General features: G+C 40.6%; 1 protein-coding gene and 1 long non-coding RNA gene across 5 annotated transcripts in view; one reads left to right on the top strand and one right to left on the bottom strand.

The window, feature by feature from the left end:
* LOC115832406 overlaps nucleotides 1–22,271 on the bottom strand; it is a 72,552-nt gene that overhangs the window by 39,224 nt on the left and 11,057 nt on the right. Inside the window, exons 3-4 of one of the 4 annotated variants that reach the window (XR_004027901.1) lie at nucleotides 6,539–6,606; nucleotides 5,518–5,720 (exon numbers count right to left, since the gene is read on the bottom strand). The exons of the other annotated variants lie outside the window; for them this stretch is intronic. This is a non-coding gene — a long non-coding RNA (uncharacterized LOC115832406). The remainder of the gene's footprint in view (nucleotides 1–5,517; nucleotides 5,721–6,538; nucleotides 6,607–22,271) is intronic. 4 annotated transcript variants of the gene reach the window in all.
* Nucleotides 1–22,271, top strand: part of LOC100588639 (HLA class I histocompatibility antigen, A-11 alpha chain-like) — a 462,712-nt gene that overhangs the window by 25,634 nt on the left and 414,807 nt on the right.

A 22,271-nucleotide genomic window follows, 5' to 3' on the forward strand; every position in this document is an offset into this window, starting at 1 on the left:
CTGCAGCCTTGACCTCCCAGGCTCAAGTGATCCTCCTACCTCAGCCTATCTATAGCTGGGCCTACAGGCATGTACCACCTAATTTTTCTATTTTTTGTAGAGATGAGGTTTCACCGTGTTGCCAAGGCTGGTTTTGAACTCCTGGACTCAAGTGATCCACCTGCCTGGACCTCCCAAAGTGCTGGGATTATAGGCACGAGCCACCACACTTGACCCTGAGTGGCTCTTAATTAGCCATCAGTGCCCATTTTGAATGTTTATTTTTGCTCCTGGAAGATTGTCAGGAATAGGCATCGAAAAGGAGTCAAACAAAAATAAACCAAGATAAGAATGCTCACAAATATTTTCACCAAGGCATGCAGACTGAACAAAATATTAAACCAGGTGTGTGACCAAAAGTGAATTCACCACAAAATAACTTGCCTCACAGACAGTATGTAAGTTCTGTAGAAACCAGAGTACTCAATCCAGAAAGGCCTTACTAGAAAAGACCAAAAGTCTTTTATCATCCAGGAGCTATGCATGGTTCTTTACTAAGGGGACTGTACCAAACCAGATTCCAAATAATATAAGAAAACCTCTACCAAAGGAGGGAGGCTCAGCCTGAGGGAAGACACCAGGGCAGGAAAGGCCAGCTGTGGAAGCACAGAGCTCAAAGGGCTCGAGTGAGTATGGCACACCAGTTCCAATGATCACCGATTCCTTCTGATAGAGACCTTTTAAAAAATGTCTTATTTTTAGAGATGGGGGTCTCCCTACCTTGCCCAGGCTGGCCTCGAACTCCTAGGCTCAGGCAATCCTTCTGCCTCGGCCTCTGAGTAGCTGGGACTACGGGTGTACACCACTGCACTAGGTTCTGATAGTGACCTTTTCCAAGTCCTGTTTTTGACACCATATACATCAACAAAAATAGGAACAGAGAAAGGCTCTCTAAAAGAAAAATATTTATTTGGAAATAGAGCATTGCAATGGGAATACACATGCCATAGTAAACTATGTGTGTGTTTGGGGAGGTAAAGGAAGACAAAGGTTTTTAAAGGGCTACAATGATCACTAAGGTTGACATCTGTCCAAGTTTGGACAGGCAGTTGCTGGGCTGATATCCTTATAGAAGTATTTTTGTGTAAAGCTGTGATTGCCCTTGTGCAAGATTGTGATTTTTGTAGTCTTTTGTGATAGTTTTTGTTATCAGGTATATAAGCATGGGAATACTCTATTCATGGCCTTCCCAGCTCTATTTGTCGAGGTTAAGAAAAATATTAGTGGCTCCATTTTTATTCTGCCAGCTTCCACACTAAACACAGCAGAATCACACCTCAAACTCTGGATGTAGGCGAGAACAAGCACAGACACAGTTAACAGTGGGATCCCATCTCAGCTTGCTCCTCTCCCAGCCTTCTCCACACATGGGCCCTTCACCCTCGCCCAGTCTCTAGGACATTAGGAAAACCCAGGCACAAATGGGGAGCAGTTGTGATACACAAACCCAAATCTCCACAATCTCCAGCAGGAAGTCTTTCCTGAAGTCTGCAGCCTCTGTGCTTCCTTCAGTAGAACCCCAAGATGTGCAGACTATGACCCTACAACACTCTTCCTCCCAATAACCACAGGGCTCACTTACCCAAGTCTTTTAGGACTTCATTCTCTCAGTAAAGGTTGTTCTCAGGGGAATATCTAAAAATTACCACCAGCTCCTTCATCTTCCTCTACTCCTTATTCTCCCTGCCACCTCAGCACTTGGGAGGTTCTGGCTCTGGAATAGGGGAACCCCTTCATCACCCCCGCCTCGTCATCTTCTCTTTTCCCTGTTTCTTCCATGCGTGTTTCTGAATTATACTATTCCTGTCAGTACATAAAACTGCCTAAAAGTTAAGTATAGCCGAGTTACAGAGCTAATACCTGTGCAATTACCACCCAGGTGAAAAACAGAGACCTCTGCCAGCCCCCTCAAGCGCCTTTGCCTCCCCTCAAAAAGAACCCATCCCTCTCACATAGCTGTCCTGTCCACTAAGCTGACCCCTCCCCACGCCCCCTCCTATCTGAACTCCTTCCCCTCTACTTCTGGCCACTTTTCCCTTCCTGTCGTGATTTCCTTCCTATTTTGGCTTCTCCAGGAGCCTCCCTCATGTTCCTAGGCCAAAGCTCCAGGGGCTCTCCTCCCTCACCCCATCCTGGAATTGGAGAATTCAGAGTTAATTCCTGGGATAAGGCCATTTCATCCTGAGAGCAGCAGAATCTCATCCAGGACACCACATTACATTTAGTCCCATTATGTCTCTCAAGGCTCCTCTGGCTGTGATGATTTCACAGATTTTCCTTGTTTTTGATGACCTTGACATTTTTTGAGGAGTATTGGTCAGGCATATTGTGGAATGTCCTTGACTTGAATGTGGTTGGGGCTATGGGTGTTGAGGAGGAACAGCACAGAGATGAAATGCCACTCTCAGCACATCAGGGGTACATGCCACCCACTTGATTTATCACTGATGATGTCAACCTTCATCACCTGCCTGAGGAAGGGTTTCCCAGTCCCCTGTCAAATTCCTTTTTTACTTTCTGCCTTTCCATACTGTTGTCTTTGGAAGGAAGTCACTATGTGCAGCCCACAAATAAGGGATGTTCTGCTACAAAGATTTCATGTAGATTTTTGTGCAAAGTAACTTTTCTAACTTGTTAGTTAAATACCTAGGAGTATGATCACTGTGCTGTATGGAGATCTTGGTGAGTCTATGCTTAGCCTTATAAGAAACTGCTCAGGGCTGGGTGTGGTGGCTCACACCTGTAATCCCAGCACTTTGGGAGGCCGAGGTGGGTGGATCACAAGGTCAGGAGATCGAGGCCATCCTGGCTAACATGGTGAAACCCTGTCTCTACTGAAAATACAAAAATTTAGCCAGGCATGGTGGTGGGTGCCTGTAGTCCCAGCTACTTGGGAGGCTGAGGCAAGAGAATGGCGTGAACCTGGGAGGTGGAGCTTGCAGCGAGCCGAGATCACACCACTGCACTCCCGCCTGGGCGACACAGCAAGACTCCGTCTCAAAAAAAAAAAAAAATTAGTTGATATATCCTATGGTGGTGAAAATGGATTCAACCAAGCTGTTGAGTTATCTACTGAAGTCCTCTCCAAATTGAAATTTATTCAAAAGAAGAAATTAATAGGGATACATTGATGAAATCAGCCAGGACACAGGCAGGTACTGTTTTGGTGTTGAAGATACACTAAAGGCTTTGGAAATGGGAGCTGTAGAAATTCTAATAGCCTATGAAAATCTGAATATAATGAGATATGTTCTTCATTGCCAAGGCACAGAAGAGGAGAAAATTCTCTATCTAACTCCAGAGCAAGAAAAGGATAAATCTCATTTCACAGACAAAGAGACCAGACAGGAACATGAGCTTATCGAGAGCATGCCCCTGTTGGAATGGTTTGCTAACAACTATAAAAAAGTTGGAGCTACATTGGAAATTGTCACATATAAATCACAAGAAGGGTTTCAGTTTGTGAAAGGATTTGGTAGAATTGGAGGTCTCTTACGGTACCAAGTGGATTTCCAAAGAATAGAATACCAAGGAGGAGACGATGAATTTTTTTACCTTGATGACTACTAGGTAGTCGACATGGGTCCAGCAAAACATGCCTCACCCTCCAGCATCTAACCCAAAGAGCATACTCATGGTGGAATCCAAACAGATCCCTGCCTTACAATTGGAATATTTCCAGAACGTAATCCATGAGCACTGGGTATTGAAAAGAAAACAGAAACAAAACCAGACCCAACCCTACACTTTGGTTTGTCATGGTGTCAGCATAGCAGCCTACAACTAAGTTCCTGAATGCCACTTTGGACTAATGTAAAAAAGAATCCAGTTTTTACTTTTACTCAATGGTGAAATTGGCTGCTCTTGTATTTTATTTAAAAAATGATTTTTTAAACCTTTATACAAATAAGCAAAAATACTTTAACTGCTGTAAACCTTCAAAAGTTAATAGAAGTGAGATCATACTGGTTTCTTATTTTGATTGGAGAGAAATTAAATTGCTACATTTTGCAGTGACCCATTTACATGGCATTCTCAGCTTAGACTGCATAAGAAGAAATATATGTGGTGAAATGTTAGAACCATTTCTCTCTTGGTCTCTGTTTAATGATGAAAGGGTGAGCTAATAGGAGGCAATTTCAACTTCACTCCCTCACACCACCCCTTCCCCCTCCAGACTGGCCGTTTCAAGGATGCAAATTGCATTGCAAAATCAAACTGACTCATGAAGCATTTGGGCCAGTGCACTGTTTACTTCCATCTGTTTGCAGACACAGTTGTGCCCGGTGTTTGGGAGCTCTTCGTATCAATGTTCCGACAAGGGTCCCTATAACCTTAACCTACCCGAAACCAGTTTGGCATAGACATGATGGGGCTTCTGTGCTATTGCTGGGATTGGGAGAAATAAAACATGCAATTTAAGTGGAAGCAAAAAAATTAAAAATAAAATAAATAAATCCATTGCCTGATTCCATGTCTCCCTCCAATTACTGCCCCATTTCTCTGACACTCCTTATAGAATAATTCCTTAGTCAATTGTCTCATAATGTTTTTAATATATCAAATGGATTTATGGACAGTGTTTCAAAAGTCAAATACTTCTACAAGGCTTGTTATGAACACAGATGTCCCCAATCTTTCATGTACACCATTTCCTGAATCCTAGAGGCAATCTATTTTATTTATTTTGCCTAATTTTTTGATAGTTACATCTGTGCCTCCAAATAGTGTGTTATAGTGCTGTTTTGTTTTTCACTCTTATGTATCATCCTTAGTGTATAGCTCCCTTTCATATACCCCTGTCCTCTCAAAATAGTTATTTTATAATTTTGGTTAGCTGGGTGTTCACTGTTTATATTATTATGACCAGAGAAATGCTATTCACAGCTAGACTAGGAAATGCTATTCACAATTAGATTAGGAAATGCTGTTCACAATTAGATTAGGAAATGCTGTTCACAAGGATTATTTTCCTTCCTTGAATTGAATTTTTAATTTCCCTGGAATTAATAAATGTTTTATCCCTTCATGTGCTCAATTTCTATTGTACTCATTATAAAATCTCTTCCAAATTTGCCTCCAGGGCCTCTGCTATAGTTTGAATGTGTTCCCCAAAGTTCACGTGTTGGAAAGTTGATCCCCAATGCAGTGATATTGGAAAGTAAGGCCTAACAGAAGCTGTCTGAGTCATGAGGGCAGAGCCCTCATGAATAAATTAGTATCGTTATTGTGGGAGTGAGCCCATGATAATAATATTGTCCTCTCTCTTGCCCTTGACCCACTTGCCATGTGAAGACACAGCAAGAAGGCTCTTGCCAAATGCTGATGGCTTGCTCTTGGATTCCTAGCCTTCACAACTGAGAAAACAAATTTCTGTTCTTCGTAACTGACTCAGACTATGGCCTTCTGTTATAGCAGCATAAATGAACTAAGACAGTCTCCATGAATATATTAAACCATGTCCCGTGTTCTACCAACCTCATCTTTGTGAAGACACTTCCCTTGGTCCTGCCACACGTGGACTGGTGCATGCACATCTGGGCTGATTTCCAAGATGGTCTTCACCTCATCCTGGGCGTCCCTCTGCCTCTCTCTTATGCTGGCTCTCCTATTGCCTGGATCCCATGTGTCCCCTTTCTTGGTTTTCTCCATCATTTTTGTTTCTCATTTCATCCGTGTTCCTCAGGGAACACGGAAAGTAAAATCTGAAAGCCTAAGCTTCTGAAAATGTCTTTAGGCTACCCTAGCACTTATTCCAACCTGGACTTGGTATGGAATTCTGTATTGAAAACATTTTTCCTAGGAATTTCCACAACATTCCATCAACATTTTTTAGCTTCCAATGTTGCTTTTCTTGCCTTTTGATGTTTTTGGGATTTCTTCTTTTCCACCCACCTTCTAAAATTTCATTGTGATGGGTCTTGGTGTGGGTCTGTTTTCATCTACTATAGTAAGAACTTGGTTGGGGCCATTACAAGTTAAATTTTTGTCTGCAAACTTGGAGAAATTTTTTTTATTTTAAATAATTTCTATCTTTCCATTCTTTTAGAATTTGTATTATTAAGTTGCTGGAAATCCTTGACTGATAGCCTAGTATTCGTATAGTTCTTCTGTCTTTCTTGACATTGCTTTTCCATTTTTAATATTTAGTGGTAATACAAATTTACTCTTCCAAGTCGTCTATTGAAATACTTATTTAAATGATCAATTTTTGATTTCCAAGAGTGCTTTTTGGTTCTCTGATTGTATATAATTTTATAAAATCCTATTCATCATTTATAAATGCCGTATCTTATTATTTCTTTTAGGTATTATTGAGAATAGTGGTAGTGATAGTGGTAGTAGACCTGTTAGACCTCCTGGTTATCTCCTTTCATGGTACCATGAACTTTTCTTCACCACACTTAGCTCAGCAGTAATTTTATATTTCTCTTTGTAAGTTCTGCTAAATGTGCATCTCCTTCATGACAGTGCAAACATCAAATTGCCAGCATCTTACTTTTGCTTTTCACTGTATCTTCAGGGTCTAGTAGATCACATGATTCATCAGAGGACTTGAAATACAGGCTGAATGAGGAAATATAAGTGTGGTTAGGCAGGGAAGTCAGACTTCCTTGATCAATTGCCCCTTGATGTTCTCCTGAGCACTGCATCTCATGACCTCCTGTCACAGAACATTCAGGGACACTGAAAGAGTTCACTGGCATGGGATACAGAGTCATATCCACCACCAGATGGACAGGGAATCAATGAAAGATGATTCCATTAAGAGAAAATTCCCTGGGTCCACTCCACTCCCACCACCTGCTTAACCTCTCTGAGTCTCCCTTTCCCTGTCTATACAAAGATATCACATATTGGGTTTCTCGTGGGTTTGCATTGAAGATCAAATTTGACTCTCTCAGTAAAACACATGGTATTATACTTTGAGGTATATTAAGTGTTCCGCTACTCATAGCTACTATCCCTATATTGATTACAGCATTTGGATTGTTCCTATCATTTTGCTTTTATAAACCAAAATTCAAGAAACATCCTTGAACATATATTTTTTAGAATGTGTGTGGTTATCTTCTTAGGAAAAATTTCTTGAAAGAGAAATATATGCATTGAAATATAAGTCCATTTATATTGTTAACATGTGTCGCAAAAGTCCCCTCTAGAAATTTATATCCCAGAATTTTTTTTTTTTTTTTTTTTTTTTTTTTTTTTTTTTGAGACAGAGTCTCGCTCTGTTTCCTAGGCTGGAGTGCAGTGGCGCGATCTCGGCTCACTGCAAGCTCTGCCTCCCAGGTTCACACCATTCTCCTGCCTCAGCGTCCCGAGTAGCTGGGACTACAGGCGCCCACCACCATGCCTGGCTAATTTTTTTTTTATATTTTTAGTAGAGACGGGTTTCACCGTGTTAGCCAGGATGGTCTTGATCTCCTGACCTTGTGATCCACCCGCCTTGGCCTCCCAAAGTATACCCCAGTTTTTCATCAGCCTTTATGACAGTGTATTTTCCCTACCTCTGGATAATATGCTCATCATTTACTTTCACATATGCCAAACTGACAGATTTTAATTTTCATTCCCATTTCTAATGTCATGTTCTCATTTTTCCTCATATTCATTAATCATAGTGTATATTGTCTGATATTTGATTTATTCTTTCGCATATTGCTTTCTAATATTATTATTTTCCTATTGGGATGTAGGTACTTAAAAATGTTGAATTTAAGAAAAAAAGCAGCTCTTGACATCTGACACTGACAGTAGGTTTCACTGCTGTTAGAAGCTGTCCTACTGCTCAACACTAGGCCATATTATTCTTTTCTTGGACATAAACCGTATTACAAAACATCAGACAAGGACACTCTGGGAACATGATAAAACAAGACAAAACAGGGGCACTACATAATTTTGTATAAGCACAGACAAAAACCAAGGCACTGTGCACCTCACAAAATACCAAACCTCTCCCCTTGCTGGCTAATATGAGTGACGGCTGTTTCTTTACCAACCACAACTTTATCCTTGCTCTGCTCTGCATTTATTATGGGTAAGATTTATTGAGACAGTCGTAGAAATGTTCCTGCTTCTTGACAACACCCAATCTAGAGTGAACCCCTACCTCCTTAGCTCTCCCCAAAAACATCCACTCAAAGACCAAATCCTATATTGCATTTTTTCTAATATCCTCACGCTAAGATGGTGTGCATTCTCTCTTGTGACAACGAGTAATAAACCCCAGTTGTTCGGCTATAGATGTTCCTGGTGGTCTTCTGCTGAAAGACACTGAAATACGCTACCTTTTGTCTTTCCGATTATTTATGTGTCTTTGAATTTGATCACAGGCATATGTTTGTATATTTGTGAGTTTGTGGTTGACATAGAGAAGTTTTTTTTTTATTTATGGCTTTTCATATTTGGGTCATGCTTAGAGAATCTTTTTGTACCTCACAATTGTAAAACTTAACATATATTTTCATCTAGGTACAGATGATATGAAGAGAGGGAAGTCCCAGAGTGAAGAGAAACACAGAGATATGTTTGATTTGGGGAGAAAGCTGGGGGGAATGAGCAAGAAGCAAAGAGTTCTAAGATGGAGTTTTAACATTTAAAACCTGGTCAGGTGTGGTGGCTCACACCTATAATCCTAGCACTTTTGGAGGGCAAGGTAGGCAGACCACTTGAGGTCAGGAGTTCAAGACCAGCCTGGCCAACACGGTATATTTACCAAAACATACAAAAACTAGCTGGGTGTGGTGGTACGTGCCTGTAGGCCCAGCTCCTTGGGAGGCTGAGGTGGAAGAATCGCCTGAACCTGGGAGGCGGAGGTTGCAGTGAGCCATGATTGCCCTACTGCAATCCAGCCTGCGCAGCAGAATAAGACACTGTCTCAAAAACGAAAAAGTTTAAATCGTTTGCTTATAATTTTAAAATATGTCTACAAAGCCTATAAGATATTTTATATGGCACCTTCAATAAATACTTTCTCTTGGGCTAAGTAATGACTTATATACCTCCTTGTGTTCACCAGGTTATAGAAAACAGTAACACTGAGAGTCTCAGAGAAATATTGACAAGGATTAGCTCTGGTGATAGGCATTTTTGAAAATGTATGACCTTGAGTTGATAAATCATGTTTTGGTAATCTATATGTACACTCTAATTGTTAAAATACATATTGAACTTTCTTGGGCCTGCTGTATTTTAGGGATATGTCTAAGACCCACATAGCCAAATCCATGGCTTCTATGTGAAGATGATTTTAATGTATTTCAATCTGGGAGTCACAAGGTATCTTTTTTGTGGGGGAGATTGAAAACTAAGAGCACTCTAAATAAGCACTATCAAAAATGGTAACTACTAGCTACACATGGCTATTTATATTTCAATTAATTGAATAAAACTTTTAAAAAATCAACTCTTTATCACACTAGCCACATTCCAAGTGCTCAATAACCACATGTAACTAGTGCTCCCATATTGGACAGTGCAGATATAGATCAACTTCATCATCACAGAATGTTCTATTGAACAGCACTACTGCTTAGACATTTTTATGCTCCTCCCAAAATAAAACCTAATCCCCAGTGAGATGATATTTGGAAGTGGGCTTGTTTTAGAGGAAGTGATTATGTAATGAGGTCAGAACTCCCATGAATTGAACTTGTACCCTTATAAAAGAGATTCTAGAAAGCTGTCTTGGTCCTTCTGCCACGGGAGGATGCAGTGAGAGGACAGCTGTGAAGAAGCAGGCCCTCACCAGACACGGAGTTAGCTAACACCTTGATATTGGACCTCCCAGCCTCCAGCACTGTGAGAAATACCTTTCTTTTGTTTATAAGCCACCTAATCTAGGGTATTTTTGTTATAGCAGCCTGATGGATTAAGATAACTGCTCTTGGTGCTATGTGGGCCTCAAGTCAAGTGCATTAGACACATTTAAAATGAAAGGGTGACTGGTTGTGGTGGCTCACGCCTATAATCCCAGCACTTTGGGGAGGCCAAAGCAGGAGGATCGCTTGAGCTCAGAACTTTGAAACCAGCCTGGGGAACATAGCAAGATCCCATCTCTACAAAATATTTTTTAAAATTAGCTCCACAAAATATATAATTTTTTAAATTAGCTGGACATGCTGGCAAGTGCCTGTAGTTCCACCAGCTTAAGAGTCTGAGGCAGGAGGATGGCTTGAGCCCCCCAAGAGTTCGCCACTACAGTGAGCCATTATCATGCCACTGCACTCTAGCTTGGGTAACAGTGTGAGACCCCATCTTGGAAAAAACAGAAATGAAAGGGCCAATATTATTTCTCATAGAGATTGCAAAATCAAAGTGGGTCAGGAGCGAATCTCTATTTTGTGCTTTTAGGCACAAACCATTCCCAGCTCCAAAATGGAAACACATCTGCCACCTCTGTTCCCAGACTAAGGACACTCTCTGCATCCAATCTACAGGTGATAGGTTCTCTTCTATAAGAGCCCAGGGCAAGGCAAACTCAGCGCTAGCTAAGTTTTGGGATGCAGGGAGTCCTACTCGGGGAGAAAAATTTGGGAATATGAAGAGGCAAAGGGGGCAGTCAAGAACTCTCCACAGCTTACCCAGAACAGGATTTCTCAAAGTGCAATCTGTGGAACCCTTGTGGGCTGGTGAAATCCCTTCATAGATCCACAAGGTTAAAAGTATTTTTATAATATAACGAAGACATTATTTGTACTAAAGTAAAACTTGACAAGAAGGGAGGCTATGGTACCAAACTGAAATAGTAGTTATTATATTCTTAACCACTTCTTAGTTATAGAAGAAAAAACAGGTTTCACTTAAATATGTCCTGGTTGAAGTATCAAAAAATTATTAACTTTATTAAATCTCTATCCCAGAATCCACATTTTAATATATCTTAAATGATTAAGTGGGAAGTACGCCTAACGTACTTCTACTACATTCCAAATTAGGATGTTTGAGGCCGGGCACAGTGGCTCACACCTGCAATTAATTCTAGCACTGTGGGAGGCCTAGATTTGAGGTCAGGAGTTCAAGACCCGCCTGGCCAACATGGTGAAACCCTGTCTCTATTAAAAATACAAAATTAGCCAGGCATGGTGGTGCGCACCTACAGTCCCAGCTACTAGGGAAGCTGAGTCACAAGAATCACTTGAACCCAGGAGGTGGAGGTTTCAGTGAGCCAAAATCGTGCCACTGCACTCCAGCCTGGGTAACAGAGTGAGACCCTGTCTTAAAACAAAAACAAAAACAAATTAAAATGTTTGTGTCCACAAAATCATTTTGTGAGTTGTACTAGTCTATTTTTTATGGAATATCCTTTTTACTTGAAAGAATGAATGACAGAAATGATTACCATTTAGACTTGAATATTTGGCTGACACTTTCTCAAAAATTAACATAAGCCTGTCCCTTCCACATAATCCACTGATGGTATTATTCCCAATGATAAAAGGCAAGCTCTCAAGAGAAAATTAGAATCCTGGGGAACTTGTATCCACCATCATAAGCCTGATGGCTTCCCAATACTTAACAACCTTTTCTGGTGATATCTGTGGTAATATTAAAAAATGTGATTTTTTGATAACTTGTAGTTAAATGTGTCAACACTGGAGGACATAACGTGGTGAAATTGTGTTTCTTTTTTTAAAAGTCATGTATTATACAAGAAGCATTCAATGTGGAAGACGGACCTACATATTTTAATGTAACAGCATGTGAAATAGTTATTGATAGTTTCATGTTCCACATTATGAATAACTTTTAAGAAGCTAACACTTCTATCATTTTAGTGTAGTATCAAGGATGAATATCCAGTTTTCTAAAAATGTTATTAAAAACATTCCTGGCCTAGCAAGGTGACTTATACCTGTAATCCCAGCATTTTGGGAGGCCAAGGCAGGAGAATCACTTGAGCCTAGGAGTTCCGCCCAGGAGTTCGAATGAGACCCCCATCTCTACAAAAAATAAACAAAATTAGCTGCGGTGGTGTTTCGTGCCTGTAGTCACAGCTGCTTATGAGGCTGAATTGGGAGGACCACTTGAGCCCAGGAATTCGAGGCTGCAGTGTGCTATGATCACACCACTACACTCAAGCCTGGGTGACAGCATGAGACCAAAACAAACAAACAAACAAACAAACAAAACCCAAAACAAGAACAGCAACAAAAATATGATCGTGTGAGGATGGATTTTTTTCATACACTTCAACCAAATATAACAGATTAACCAAAATAACAGATTAAATGAAGAAAAGGAGAAGAAAATTCATTAATCTTCTAATGAGACACATAAGAAAAGGATTTACAAACATACAAAATGTAAAAAGATGCACACTTCTCACTATACTGTTTACTTTGGGAAATACTGACTTTGCATAAAAATATTTCTAACATGCAATACATTTATTAATATTCTAAATGAATAAAATAATTTAAATGATTTTAGTTTCTAATATGGTAAATATTAACATATACAACTCACATAAAATTATCTTCAGAGTCCTCACTAATTCCTAAGAGCATGCAGAGATCCTGAAACCAAAACGTTTGAGAAACGATGACGTAACTCCTAGCTCTGGATTAAGGGAGAATGTGTGACAAAGAGCATTTGGTATAGAAGGAGAGGGGCCAGGCCTTATCCTGTCTCTAGGACTGTGGCAAGGGCTTTGTGTGACCAGGTCAGCCTAGGCTCAGGCTTGGGTCTGGCCCTCAGCCCCCATCTTTTTCATTGTTTTGTTTTGACAGAAGACTATGCCTGTTCTTGTTCTTGTATCTGAGTTCTGGTCTCCATGTCTCCAATCTCCTCTAGGACAGCTGTAGGAGTTCATTTTTCTGTCATTGTCCTCACAAGGCCTGGGGTGGCCCCTGCACACAGGAGTCTCTGCGGTATCAAGAGACCAATTTTTAGACCCATCCAGCTCTTGTCCTTCCACCAGGGCTGTTTCCTGGACTGTTCTTCCCATCTTTTCCCCAATCTTTTTCAGGAAATCAAATTCTGGAATTAGAGACCAGATCTCGGTTTCTCACCTTAGATAAACTCCTGTTAGGTTTCTAACAGGAATTTATTTTTGGCTCACCTACCCCCTCTCCCTGCCTTTGGCTGTAATAATCCTAGTGCTGGCTCACATCCAAACTCATGGATGTCTAGACTCTAATTTAATTCACAGTTGGTTGGAAAATAGGGTCCATAAGCCTAGGATCATTTTTTTTTTCTGAAAAAGGAACTATAATTGTCTGCTGTGGTATATGAGGGTTGGTGTGCGAGGGAGGCGAGAACAGCATTTGTGAGAAAAGTACATGCGGCATTGATGTCAACATGAGCGGTTGTTTCACTGTAGCTGCCACAAAACAGCATGTGGTCTGCAGCTACATTAATAAAGATACTGTTTCTAGAATAGGGAGGTGCTGTACACTGGTCATTCATTCCGCCAATATTTGTTGAGTGCTGGCTGTATGAAATGCTAGTTTTACATTTGGAAACTAAAAACAGGCAAAAATTGCTGGCCTTGAGGGGCACATGTTTTAGTGGGAAAACACAGACTATGTACTATAAGCAGAGTAAATAAGGAAAGTGTTTCTGTCAAAAGGTGCTGAAGGGTGTGGGGCAGGTGATCCAGATTGTGGGTGTGTGGGGACAGGGAAGATGGCTGTTTTACTAGGGTGGTCTGTGGTCTCATTGGGAATGTGACCTTAGAGAAAAGATGAATTATCTATGAGGACATCTGGGGCAGGTTCTTTCCAGGCAGGGGAGCCCCCAGTGTAAAGGCACTGGAACAGGAGCACATCTGTGTTGTGGGAGGAGTTAAGGGGGCTAAGATAGCTGCAGCAGAGTCATTGAGATAAGGTCAGAGATTTGGGGAGATCATGTAGGCTTGAGGACACTGGAAGGGTTCTGACTTTGCTCTGAGTGAGATGGGGGAGATACAAATAGCTGTCAGCAGAGTAGAGACTTGGTACATCTTTTAAAAGGATCACCCTGGCTGCTATGCTGAGAACAGAATTGAGAGATGAGGGGTGAGTGAGAAAGTGGGAAAACTGTAGGAAACTAGTGCAGTATTTCAGACTAGAGATGCTGGTTGCTTTGCCTGGGGTGTGAGCAGAGAAAAGAGTGGGAAGTGACTGGATTCCGGACATATTCTCAATATGAACTTCACAGTACTTCCTAACAGATTAAGTCTGGGGTATGAAAAAGAGGAGTCAAACAGGAACCTCTAAATTTCAGACTGTGCAAGTAGAAAAATGAAGTTGTTGTCAGCACAGATGGGGAAAATTCTGAAAGGGGCATATTTGAGGAGGGGGCACCACAGGCATTCAATTTAGGAAATGTTGAATCTCAGATGTCAGACATTCAAGTGAGGTTGTTGTGTTGGCAGATGGATATGCAAGTTGGAAATTTAGGAGAAATGTCTGGGCTGGGAAAATAGATTTAGGAGCTAATGCCATATTAATGATATTAAAGCATAGAGCATGCATGAGTCACCAAGGGAATGATGGCTATAGCAGAGAAAAAGGACATATACTGAACCCTGGACCTTCAGTGCTAAGGGATTCATCAGAACACACTCTGACAGCAGACTGCACAGTCCTAACATCACAACTAGAAAGTAAGTAAATCTGAGAATCTCAAATTTTAGTGTGCACAGGAATCACCTGGACAACTTTCTAAGATTCAGGTGGTCTGGAGTTGAGAATGAGATTCTGTGTTTATAAAAAAGTTGAGGCAGACACTGATGGTCTTCAGATCACACTGTTAGTAGCAAGAATGTAGACCAGGATTCCCACGTGGCTGTGCATCAGCCTCACCTGCGGCTTGTTATTCCTGGGATCCATGTTCCACTTCTGAGATGGTGGGTATGGGGAAAGGCCTGAGTATTTTGTAACAAATATACAAGGAATCCTGGTGATCAGCCAGATTGGGAACCACTGAGGTCAGTGATCAACAGTGCCTAGGGTGGGAAAGGGTCTTAAGTCCACATTTAAATGCTATTTTTTCTAATTTAAACATAAAGGACTTCATCTATCTGTCTGTCTGTCTGTCTGTCTATCTATCTATCTATCTATCTATCTATCTATCTATCTATCTATCTATCATCTATCTTCATTAGGTTGGTGTTTATTTTATTTTGGGAAGGTCTGTGAGAATAGGCTTAAAGCTACATAGCTAGAAGCAGCATCTATAATCCCATCCGAGGTGGAGTCTCACATAGGAATCACTGCCCCTGATGCCGGGCACAGATGTCACTGTTCATACCAATGACACTCTAAAGCTAGACACTGGACCTTGCAGATAGAACTGCTATGATGACTGCTCCTGGCAACTGGACATCGCTGCTGCAACTCACACCACACTTACTAAAATGTGTGCACAGTACCAGCTTGTGTCACCAGCCTGAGTCAGAATCCAGCAAGTGGTTATCTGCCTGGTGGAACCTAAGCCTCACCCCATATCCAGCTGCCAGAATATTTGGAAAAGTGAGTTTTTCTTTTGTGGAAGAAGTTGGTGTCCGCTTCCTACAATGACTCTTTAAGTATGAAATCATACTCTTTAAGTATGAAATTCTCCCTAACATGGAGAGGGTTCAGGTGCTGGGACACAGGAAGATAGAGTGGAAAAAGAATGAAAAAAAGTCAATTCCTAGAGCAGTAATCTGAGACTAGAACCTTATCTGGTACATCATAGACACTTGGGTTTGGTTGAATGAATGAGTGACTAATTAATTACATCTTTCAATTCCCTTGATAGTCTGTTATGAAGTACAGATTTTTCCTAATCAGTTTATACTCAGATAAGTAGAGTGGCATTGTGGGATGGTGAAATGATTGCTCAAAACTTATCTCTTGTTAGGATTTTTTTAAATCTAGATGTCTAAGACTTCAGAGGACCTGTGTATACACGAAGATTTTATACTAATATTTATATTTCTTTGTATATGCACATATTTTCTGGAAAGAATATCTGTGACATTTATGTTTTTGTAACCCTATTTTAGGAAGCCCTCTCTCAAACCACATTTTCCCTCTGCTGTCACACCACCACAACAATCATCAACACAGAAGACTTCTGTGACCAAAGATGTGGGGGTTTTTCCCCACACACCAAGCAGTGGACACCAGCTGGGTATCCTCCAGTTCAATGTCGACACTATCTACCTGGAGATAGCATCATATCCCACAGATTGGGGGCTTAGTCCCCAAGACCACTCCACATCAGACACCAGTTGCAGGAGTTCCCACCACCCGCTTTGGGCTTCACTAATTCGCCGGAGTAGCTCACAGAATTCAGGGAAACATTTATGTTTACTAGTTTATTATAAAGGATATTACAAAGGATACAGATGAAAATACATGTAGGGTGAGGTATCAGGCAAGGAGCACGGAGCTTCCATGCCCTTCCTGGGCACACCACCCTCCAAAAACCTCCACTTGTTCAATTACCTGGAAGCTCCCTGAACCCAGTTCTCCTGAGTTTTTATGGAAGCTTCATGACACCAGCATTCCTTCTCCCAATGTATAGTGTGGGATCCTCTCTGGAGAGGGTCTTAAGACCCATAATCAGAAAGGCAGAAGATTAGAGTCCTGCCTTGGGGCAGGTGAAATGAGGCCAGAAGAGAGATTCTGATTCCTGAGGCCTGCTGAGGCCTAACACACCCAGTATTATTACAAAAGACCAAAACAAGGGAATATAGGAGCTAGGAACCAGGAACTGTGGCCAAAAACCAATCTATAACACCACATACCCCCACAGTCTTATTCCACTCAGGCTGCTATAACAGAATACCTTAGACTGGGTGGCTTACAAACAACATAAATATGTTTCTCACGGTTCTGGAGGCTGGTAAGTCCAAGAGCAAGGTGTTGGTTAATTTCATGTCTGATGAAGGCCCCTTTCCTGTTCCATACACGTATATCTTCTCCAAATGGCCTCACATGGCAGAAAGGTGAGGAGAACTACCTGGGGTCTTTTTGATAAAGGCAGTGATCCCATTCATGGGGGCCCTGCATTCATAACCTAATCACCACCAAAAGGCCCCACCTCTAAGTATCTTCACATTGGGGATTAAGTTTTAAACATAGGAATTTGGGTGGGGGATTGGAGACACAAACATTCAGTCTAGAGCATCCATAAAAGTCTAAAAATTTATCCTAGGTTTGTCACCATGCTACTCAAACTCTGATCTATGAATAGCTGATATCAAACCATTTCTTCACAAACTCTCCCAAAAAGGAGAAAGGAACACTGCCCGACATATTCTATAAGGTATGTTCTATAAGGCTGGTACCAAAAGCACACAAAAAAAATCACAAAAAAACTACAGATCGCTATTCATGAATATAGATGTGAAAATCTTCAAGAAAATACTAGCAAACCACCCAGCAACATACAAAAATAATTATACACCATAACAAAGTGAGATTTATCCTAGGAATGCAAGATGGGTTTAACATCCAAAAATCAATTAATGTAATATATTATATCAATAGAATAAAAACCCACAATTATCTCAATAGATGAAGAAAAAGGTTTTGATCAAATTTGATACTCTTTCATAATAGAAACAGTCAACAGGTGGGCACATTGACATGTGTCTATAGCTCCAGCTACTCAAGGAGGCTGAGGCAAGAGAATCGCTTGAGGCCAGAAGTTTGAGGGCATCTTGGGCGATGTGTTGAGACCATGTTACTTAAAAAAAAAAAAAAAAAAAGTCAACAAACTGGGGATTGAAAGGAACTTTCTCAGCTGGATAAAGGGCATCTATAAAAAAGCTACAGCTAACATCATACTTGTATTAGTCCATTTATGCATTGCTTTAGAGAAATACATGAAACTGGATAATTTATAAAGAAAAGAGGTTTAATTGGCTCAAGGTTCTGCAGGCTATACAGGTTTCTGCTCCTGGGGAGGCCTCAGGAAACACAATAATGGTGGAAGGTAAAGGGGAAGCTAGTACATCTTACGTGGCTGAAGCAGGAAGAAGAGAGAAGGGGGAGGTGGCACACACGTTTAAAACACCAAATCTCACTACAAAATCTCAATGAAAATTCACTATCATGAGAACAGCAAGGGGGAAGTCCACCCCCATGACCCAATCACCTCCCACCACACCCTTCCTCCAACACTGGGGACTACAATTTGACATCAGATTTGGGCAGGTACACAAATCCAAACCATATCAATATTTAATGGTGAAAGACCGGTTGCTTTCCTCCTAAGATCAGCAATTAAAACAAGAATATCCACTCCCACTATGTCTATTCAACATTACTGAAGGTTCTGGCTAAGATAATTAGACAAGAAAAAAGCAATAAAGTATATTCAGATTGGAAAGAAAGAAGTAAAACTATATTCACAGATGACATGATCTTTTATATAAAAAATGCTAAATAATCCACTAAAGAGCTATTAGAACTACTAACTTCAGCAAAGATAAAGGATATAACACCAGTATACAAAAATCAATTGTATTTCTAAACCCTTGCAATGACAAATCCAGAAATGAAATTAAGAAAACAATTCCATTTGTAATAGCTTTAAAGGAACAAAATACTTACAAGCAAATTTAACAAAAGAAGCACAAATCAAACATCAGTGAAAGAAATTAAAAATCTAAATAAATGGGGTAAAGTTCATGGATTAGATTTAATATAACTCAATGATTATATTTCCAAACATAGATTCAGCACAATCCCTATCAGATTCCTAAATGACTTCTTTGTAGAAATTTGCAAACTAATTGTAAATTTGTAAAGAAATTAAAGGGACACAGACTATGCAAACAATCTTGAAAAAAGAACAAAGGGCCAGGCACAGTGGCTCATGCCTGTAATCAATCGCAGCACTTTGGGAGGCCGAGGCAGGAGGATTGCTTGAGGCCAGAAGTTCAAGACCAGCCTGGGCAACACAGCAAGATCCTGTCTCTACAAAAAATAAAAATTAGCGGGGCATGGTGGTACACACCTGTCATCCCAGCTATTTGGGAGGCTGAGGCAGGGGGATTGCTTTAGCCTAGAAGGTTGAGGCTGCAGTGAGCCATGATTATGCCACTGCACTACAGTGTGGGTTACAGGGTAAGAAACTGTCTCTAAAAAATAAAAAGAAGGAAGAAAAGAACAAAGTAGAACTCATTCTTTCCGGTTTCAAAACATCCCATAAAGTAATGGTAATCAAGACAGTGTGGTACTTGCATAAGATAGACATAGATCAATAGAATAGAATTGAAACTCAGAAATAAAACCATGTGTCTATTGTCAACTGATTTTCAGCAAGGGTGCTGAGCACATTCAACAGGGGAAAGCATAGTCTTTTCCACAAATGGTACTGGGGAAACTTGATAGCCACATACAAAATGATGGAGTGGACCTTATGGTGGTTGAAGTGTGTACTCCGTAAGGTTTGTCTAAGACCTGACCACCAGTACCTGTGAATGTGAACTTATTTAGAAATGGTGTCTTTGTCTATGAAATTAAGTTCAGGTTCCCAAGAAGAGATCATCCTGAATTTAGGGTGGGACCTAAATCCAATGACTGGTGTCTTAATAAAAGAGAAGGAGATGTGACATAAACAGAGAAGAGACACAGACAAGAATGCCACGTGAAGATGAAGGCAAAGACTTCAGTGATGTATCTCCAAGCCAATGGAGCAAAAACTACCAACAGCTACCAGAAGTTAGGAAAGTATCATGGAATGAACTTTCCCCCAGAGCCTCCAGAATAAACTAATCCTGCCAACACCTGGATTTCAAACTTCTGGCCTCCAGAACTGTGACAGAATACATGTTTGCTGTTTTAAGCCATCAAATCTTGGCAATGTGTTACACAAGGTCTAAGAAACTAATACAGGCCTTTACCTCACACTGTATACAAAAATAAGCTCAAAATGGAAGAAAGACCTAAATGTTAGTGGTGAAATTACAAAATTCTTGGAGGAAAACCTAGGCGATAAAGCTTTATGAACTGGCTGGGTGCGGTGGCTCACGCCTGTAATCCCAGCACTTTGGGAGGCTGAGGCAGGCGGATCACAAGGTCAGGAGTTTGAGACCAGCCTGACCAACATGGTGAAACTCCGTCTCTACTAAAAATACAAAAATTAGCCAGGTGTGGTGGTGCACACCTGTAATCCCAGCTACTCAGGAGGCTGAGGCAGGAGAATGGCTTGAACCCAGGAGGCAGAGGTTGCAGTGAGCCAAGATCACGCCACTCCACTCCAGCCTGGGCAACAGAGTGAGACTCCGTCTCAAATATATATATTTTTATGAACTCAGGTTGGCCAATGCATTCTTAGATATTATGCCAAAGCACAAACAAAAGATATTAGATAATATTGAGAAAAATTAGATCTCATCAAAATTAAAATGCTTCAAAGGGCACTATCAAGAAAGTGATCCACAATATATACATATATCAAAACATCATACTGTACCCCATATGTGTATTATTTACTAATTAACAGTAAACATTTACATCAAAAAATTAAAAATTTTAAAAATTAAGAATTTTTTTAAAAGTGAAAAAAACCCACAGGAAAGGAGAAAAGATTTGCAAATCATACATCTAACAAGAGATCTGTTTCTAGAATATATAACAATCTCCTACAACTTAATCGCAAAACACATACAATCCCAATTTTAAAATGAGCAAAGGAGGCCGAGCGCAGTGGCTCACGCCTGTGATCTCAGCACTTTGGGAGGCTGAAGTGGGTGGATCACTTGAGGTCAGGAGTTCGTGATCAGCCTCACCAACATGGTGAAACCCTGCCTCTACTAAAAATACAAAAATTAGCTGGGTGTGGTGGCACACACCTGTAGTCCCAGCTACTTGGGAGGCTGAGGCATGAGAATCGCTTGAACCCAAGAGATGGAGGTTGCAGTGAGCCAAGATCGCACCACTCCACTCCAGCCTGGATGACAGAGCAAGACTCCGTCTCTAAATAAATAAATAAAAATAGAATGAGCAAAGGATATGAACAGTCATTTCCCTAAAGAAGATATACAAATAGCCAATAAGTTCATAAAAAAGATCATTGACAATATTAGGGAAATGCAATTTAAAACCACAGTGAAGGCCGGGCATGGTGGCTCACACCTGTAATACCAGCACTTTGAGAGGCCAAGGTGGGTGGATCGCAAGGTCAGGAGTTCGGGACCAGCCTGGCCAACATGGTGAAACCCCATCTCTACTAAAAATAGAAAAAATTAGCTGGGCATGGTGGCAGGCACCTGTAATCCCAGCTACTTGGGAGGCTGAGGCAGGAGAATTGCTTGAACCTGGGAGGCAGAGGTTGCAATGAGCTGAGACCACGCCACTGCACTCCAGCCTGGGCAACAGAGCGAGACTCTGTCTAAAACACACAAACACACACACAGACACACACACACAGACACACACACACAAATGAGATACCACTTCCCAGCCACAGAATGGCTAGAATCAAAACATCAGATAATAAGTATTGTTAAGGATATGCAGGAATGAGAACCCTCAGACACTGCTGGCAGGAATGTGTAATTATGTTGTCACTTTGGAAGGAGTCAGGCTGTGGCTCAACTGATTAAAAATGGTGATACCACAGGAGTCACCCATTCTTAGGTATATGCCCAAGAGAAATAAAAACGTGTCACACAAAAATTTGCAAATAAACATTCATAGACGCACTATTTGTATTAGCCAAAAGACAAACAATCCAGATGTCTATAAACTGATAAATAAACAAATGTGATACATCTATGGAATGTAGTATTATTTGGCCATAAAAAGCAATGAAATACTGATACATGCTATAATATAAATGACACTTGGAAATATTAGGTGAAAGAAACTAGTCACAAAAGACCATATATGATTATATTTACATATGAATTTTCCAAAATAGGCAAATCCATACAGGTAGAACATAGATTAACTCTTGCTTAGGGTTTGGGGTGATGGAGAAGGGGGAATAAGAGAGTAATAGCTATAGGGTATGGGGTTTCTTTTTCAGGTGATGATAATATTCTAAAATTGAATGCAGTGATGGTTGCACATATTTGGGAATATACTTTAAAACTTTGATTGCATACATACTTTTTTTCCAGATTTATTGAAGTATAATTGACAAGTAAAAATTATACAGTGTGACTTTTTATTTGTACATATTTGCACATATTTATGGGGTACCTGTGATATTTTGATATACACATAGTATCTAATAATGAAGTTAGGGTACATAGGATATCCATCACCTCAAGCATTTATTTCTCATGTTGG

Source organism: Nomascus leucogenys, chromosome 22a, assembly GCF_006542625.1.
Source record: "Nomascus leucogenys isolate Asia chromosome 22a, Asia_NLE_v1, whole genome shotgun sequence".
NCBI lineage: Eukaryota > Metazoa > Chordata > Mammalia > Primates > Hylobatidae > Nomascus > Nomascus leucogenys.